This window comes from Macaca fascicularis, chromosome X, assembly GCF_037993035.2.
Source record: "Macaca fascicularis isolate 582-1 chromosome X, T2T-MFA8v1.1".
NCBI lineage: Eukaryota > Metazoa > Chordata > Mammalia > Primates > Cercopithecidae > Macaca > Macaca fascicularis.
In genome coordinates this window covers 49682466-49688160 of record NC_088395.1, presented here as the reverse complement: position 1 = coordinate 49688160, position 5695 = coordinate 49682466, and positions in this window count along the sequence as shown.

Below are 5695 nucleotides of genomic sequence, written 5' to 3'. Positions count from 1 at the left end.
CCCTTCCTTTTGACTCACCAGAGCAAGACTGTAGCCATTAAAATGATGAAGGAAAAGAGAATATGTGGAGGAAAAACTGTTCTGAGGGAAAACTGAAAAGGGGTACAGGGTCATTTTAAAAATAAAAGCCAACTACAGAAAGATAAAATGTATCTAATTTCTCTTTTTCTTTCTCTCTCCATCTGCCCCTATAGTTCTAAGCTTTCCAATATTTTCAAAAAGCCTCTTAAGGAACAACTTCAGAGAGTACCTGGCTCAGTGAAAAGGTCTGTAGCTGCAGCAACTAGAAGGAGCTAGAATCAGGTGACGGGAATCTGTTAAAGGACAAAATTACAACAAATTTAGCTATAGATCTAATTGGCTTTTATTCACAATTCATGACTCTGGAAAGTCTCTATTCTACAAACAGAATGAGCGCTCCCACTGGGCAATGGCAGAGTGGTGTAAGGCAGGAACAAGGTAACAGAACAATAGAAAAAAAAAAAAAAACAACTGTTGATTACCATTACGTTACTTCAGGTTATTTTGGTTTTTAAGGTTAAAACAGAAAAGGCTTCCTTAGTATGCTGACTTGGGTAGACTGGAATCTCCTGTTTTGTTTTGTTTTGTTTAAAAAAACTGGTCTGTTTGGGGATCTATCTACTTCTTTAAAGTTTCAACTTGACAATGTGGCATTTAGCATATGTGACTGCATTTTAGTTTGGTCTAGTCTGTTGGGGCCTAGTGCAGGAGCTCAGTCTGAAACAATGGCTTCCCATAATTTTGTTTATAAACCCCAAAGCCATTAAGATCAAATATGCTTCCAGATTCTCGGCTGGGTCTCGGTAACAAAAGACAGATTGGCAAGAGAAAACCATACAAATTTATTTGATCTAAGTTTTATGTAACACTGGAGCCTTCGTAAGAAAATGAAGACTGGAAGAAACAGTTAAACCTGAATGTTTTTATGCTACATTTGATGAAGTGTACAGAGTTGTGGGAAAATGTTGATAGGACAATAAGGAGTATTGTGGAAACTTAGTAAGGTCTGTTCATTAAAATTGTTCTCTGGGTCCCTTGATAAAAATGCTCTTATCCTCCAGGTATAGGGAGGACACCTCTCACATAAAGGCCTTATGATCTGCTTCAAGGAAAATTCAGAGAGTCCTTCCCGCACCTGCCATTTCTCAAATTCCTTCAGCTTAAAATATTCAATATGCCAAAGTGACATATTTTGGAGCAGCATGTACTGAACCCTATCAGTGCATACCCTGGAACTCTATGCATTAAACATTTAGAGACTCTGAAATCAAACCTTTTCTTTCAACCTGAAATTAAAAAAAAAAAAAAAAAATCACTGTCTCATGCTGATCTAATTGCAAGTCCAGTCCAATAGGTTTACCTTTCCTGACTTCTTTACTCTTCCTAAATTTCCACTCTGACTTCCCAGCCTTTAGCCCCTTCTGAGTTGCCTTAAAGAGAAATATGTTTTTCAATGGAAAACTCTGCCTTTCAGGGTTATCAGAGTCTTGCCCTATTCGTTCTCTTTGAGCTATTTTGCAACTCTTTATACGCTGTAGGTAACTGATATATATGTAAATTTTGTTCTGTCTAGAGGTGGTTTTCATTAACTTCCTCTCTCTAGTGGAAAAACCAGTTTTGTGGACATTTGCAATTCATTTCAACATTCTTTCATTTCATATAAATCAGTGCCGTTTTGACTTTTCCTTTGAACTGGTTATAACATTGGCCGGTTTTCTCATATCATAGGACTGACAAACACTCTACCTTCAAGCTCCTCTGAGCCCTCTTCCCAGCCTTGCCACCCCCTATCTCCCACTTTCAACCCCCTTATTCCTGAGCCTTCATAGCCCAGCTATAGTCAGAATCCTGCTCAGTTAGTTTAGCAAGAATCCTCTACCTTCTGTCTCTTCTTAGTAATTTTTCATCCACTGACCCCTCTCATTCTTCCCCTGACTGTAAATCCCCAGCTGTCTTTGCTGTACAGTATTTGGAATTGAGCACACTTCTATGCCAAGGTCTCTTTTCTCCTATTGCAATAGTTCTATATGGGCCAAGGGAAAACTTCCCCTTTGCCCTCTGAAGGTTTGCTGAAAATAAACTGACAATAGCAGATCAATAGGCCAAAAAACATACAAAATTTTATTTTAACAAGTCTAGCACAGGGGAAATGCAGGAGAAGGATTACCCAATAACCCAACGGGGTACAGAAGCTTATATACCCTTTTCCATAGTGGGAGATGGCAGATAAGGAATGTAGACAATTCTTTTGAGGGGCAGTATATGATTATTAGGGAGAATGAATAGATAGAAATCAACTTGTAAATTATTCTATTTGAAATTTAAATGAGCCCAAGAGGCAGGCATTATTCTGTTTCTTTTGCAAAGAAGCCTTTCTTGGTTAAGTAAAAAAAAACATTCTAGAGAGAGTTACTTCCTGTGCTTGAGGATGAGGGAACAAGACAAGGTTGGAGGGACCTTGATTCTAAGGCAGCTTCTAAGGCCTCTCAGCATGTCAAAGCACCAGTCTTTGTGGTATTTCTTTCTGAGCCTTAACATTCCCCTGCCTGAAACTATGCTAGAAGTTCCATACGTTAAAAGCTGAGTTGGTAGCTGTGGAGAGGAAAATCGAGTCAATAGCTGAGTGGTAAAAGATCCCATTAAACCAGTATCTCATTTTGTGCTTCTCTCTCTTTTTTTTTTTTTTTTTTTTTGAGACAGAGTCTCACTTTTGTCACCCAGGCTGGAGTGCAATGATGCTATCTCCTCATTAAGTGGAAGAGACAGGGTTTCACCATCTTGGCCAGGGTGCTCTTGAACTCCTGACCTCGTGATCTGCCCACCTCAGCCTCCCAAAGTGCTGGGATTACAGGCATGAGCCACCATGCCCGGCCCTATTCCTTTACTTTCTTAATAAGCTCGCTTTCACTTTATGAATTTGTTTCAAATTATTTCATGTGCAAGATCCAAGAACCCTCTCTTGGGTTCTGAATCGGGACTCCTTTCTGATAACAGGGAGACAGGACAAAGTTAGAGGAACCTTGATTCTGAAGCAGCCCCTAAGGCCTGTCGGCATTTCAAAGTGCCAGTCTGTAAGTCTCCGGTTCTCTTCGACAGGAGTAAAATAAATTATTTAACATGAGTTCATTTTTCTATCTTTATGAGAGTCATGATTTTACCTTTTCCTGAAAATTATCTTTTTACAGCCTTCTCTGACTCTCACCAAAGCATATCTCTCACTTTTTCAAAGAAAAATTGATTTAATACATATCTCTTCCAGAAAATCTTCATGATGTATTCCTTTAGTGCTTAACCACTTTATGTGTGATATCTGTGATGTTGTTGCTTTGTTCTTATTAGGATTTACTATCTGAAATTAGATCAAGTTCCCAAGAATTAAGTCATGTGTTTCTTTGATATACCCAAACAAGGATCTTGCATAAGACTCTGTGTGGAATTTATGTTTGCAGTAACATCCTTCTAAGGTGTCAGCCTGACAGCCACCTCCACAAAGGCAGAGGCAGAAGGCAGGAATCATGCAAAAAAGGCAGTGGAGCTCAGAAAACAGCCATTAACAAAGCCAATGCTCTAAAGCTGACCTATTTCATTGCCCTGAGCCCTCATTCAGACTTTGGAATTCCTCCCCTTACACAACACTCACTAACAAGCTTGTTGTCTAGTCTCCTCCTATAGCAAATTAGAAGCAATTACATGAAGTAAGTTCTTAGAAATAGGCATGTTGACAGAAGAATAAGGAATAACCGTTGAGTAGCTGGGAAAGGATTTTTTTAAGTAAACCAAATACAATTAGTGATTATATTGCTGGCTACTTTAAAAGCAATGGATATCTATAGAAAAGGGCTTGGAACTGTGAATAATATCTTCTGCTAATGCAGAGCAAAATATAATGTATTGTTGGAAGATGTACTTCACATAAGTGAAGGATTCATATATATGACATGCCTCCATTCACAAGTATATTATATTTGGTATACTGAAAGAGAATACTTCCTAATTATTGTTTGGTTAATATTATGATATCAGTACCTGCTAAGGCACTTACATTAGAGTCTAATGATCAGAATACTGGAAAAAAACACTGATTATCATTTAAAAAACAGCTGCTGAAGACACATCTTATAGTCAGGTACTACAGAATATACCTCTTTAGCATAATGATTATTTTGAGCTGATTGTTTTGAGAAACTGCAGACACAGGAAAAGCTTTGAAAACAGAGTAGAAGTTACTATTTTATAAGGGAAATTTACATGTATAAATGAAATCTCAATTTATAAGGGTGTCTCTCTCTCAGTACCAGGAAGAAAATGATTACCGTAAATCACTAGAGATTCTTATCAATGGGGAAGGCATAGACTTAAATCTGTATAAAAATCCTTGCCCTTGTTTTCCTTGCTTTTCCTGGTCATCTCCCCATAACTGGCCTCCCCAACACCATTCTTTCTTTGTTTTAATTGAAGATGTCATTTAAGACTGAACTCTAAGCCACCTCTTGGAGATTATTCATTTCTCTGGGTATCTCTCATGTATACATGAGGTTTACATGTGGATAAACTTCTGTTTGTTTTTCTCTTGTTAATCTGTCTTTTGTTACAGGGGTCCCTCCCAATGGAGAATTATGAAGGTGAAGACTAAGCTCTGATTTTTTTTTTTTAATCTTGCCCAAATTCCTATCTAAGGGGCCTGGGGAGTCATGCCCTACAAACCATAAATTCTCATCAGATGTGTTTTATTTAACCCTATATATCATGGCTTACTTTCCAACCTGACTCTGGCATAACATTACGAGACATGGAAGAAAATCAAAATATTTTACCCCAAAATATGTTTCTCTGCCATATATTGAAATGGCCTTGCAAAGCCATCCTTTGTGGGGGACCATCTGCATCTATAAAGAATCTCTATTAACATAGCTAGATCTTTTTCTTGCACGCCCTCCCAATCCTAAAGAGATTAACTAAAGTCTACCACCTTTTAAAGATCTGAATAGGAAATACTTGTCATCTATTGTCTCTAAGGGCAGCCACTATAAAACTTTTTCTTTTCTATTGATCCCAGGTTCCCGGGTCTTTAGACAAACTAAACCAACTGTCAATCAGAAAATGTTTAAATTTATCTATAGCCTGGAAGCCCCCCACCATCCCTCGCTTTGAGTTGCCCCGCCTTTCTGAACCAAACCAATGTATTTCTTAAATGTGTTTCATTGATGTCTCATGCCTTCCTAAAATATATAAAACCAAGCTGTACCACTACCACCTTGGGCATATGTTCTTGGACTTCCTGAGGGCTGTGTCACAGGTCACGGTCACTCATATTTGGCTTAGAATAAGTCTCTTCAAATATTTTACAGAGTTTGACTCTTTTTGTCAAAAAAGGGTAAAGAGAAAATTAGTTTTCTTCCCCTACAAATCCAGTATTCTAGAGAACCTGCTTTGGGGTTCAGATGACAGCAGGGCTTTTCGTCCCTTAAGCAAGCCTTGCAACAAACCCAATTTTGAGTATTCCCAACTGTGCTAAGCTCTTCCTACGAAAGGCAAGACTGCGTTTTGATGAGCTTACTCAAGAATCAGGAGCTTATCGTAAGATCATCACTTACATCTCTGGCCCTGTGGCGGAGGCTCATCCCCCCTGTTTATATGCCATGGGGCAGCAGCTAGATTTGGTGGAAGCTCCAGC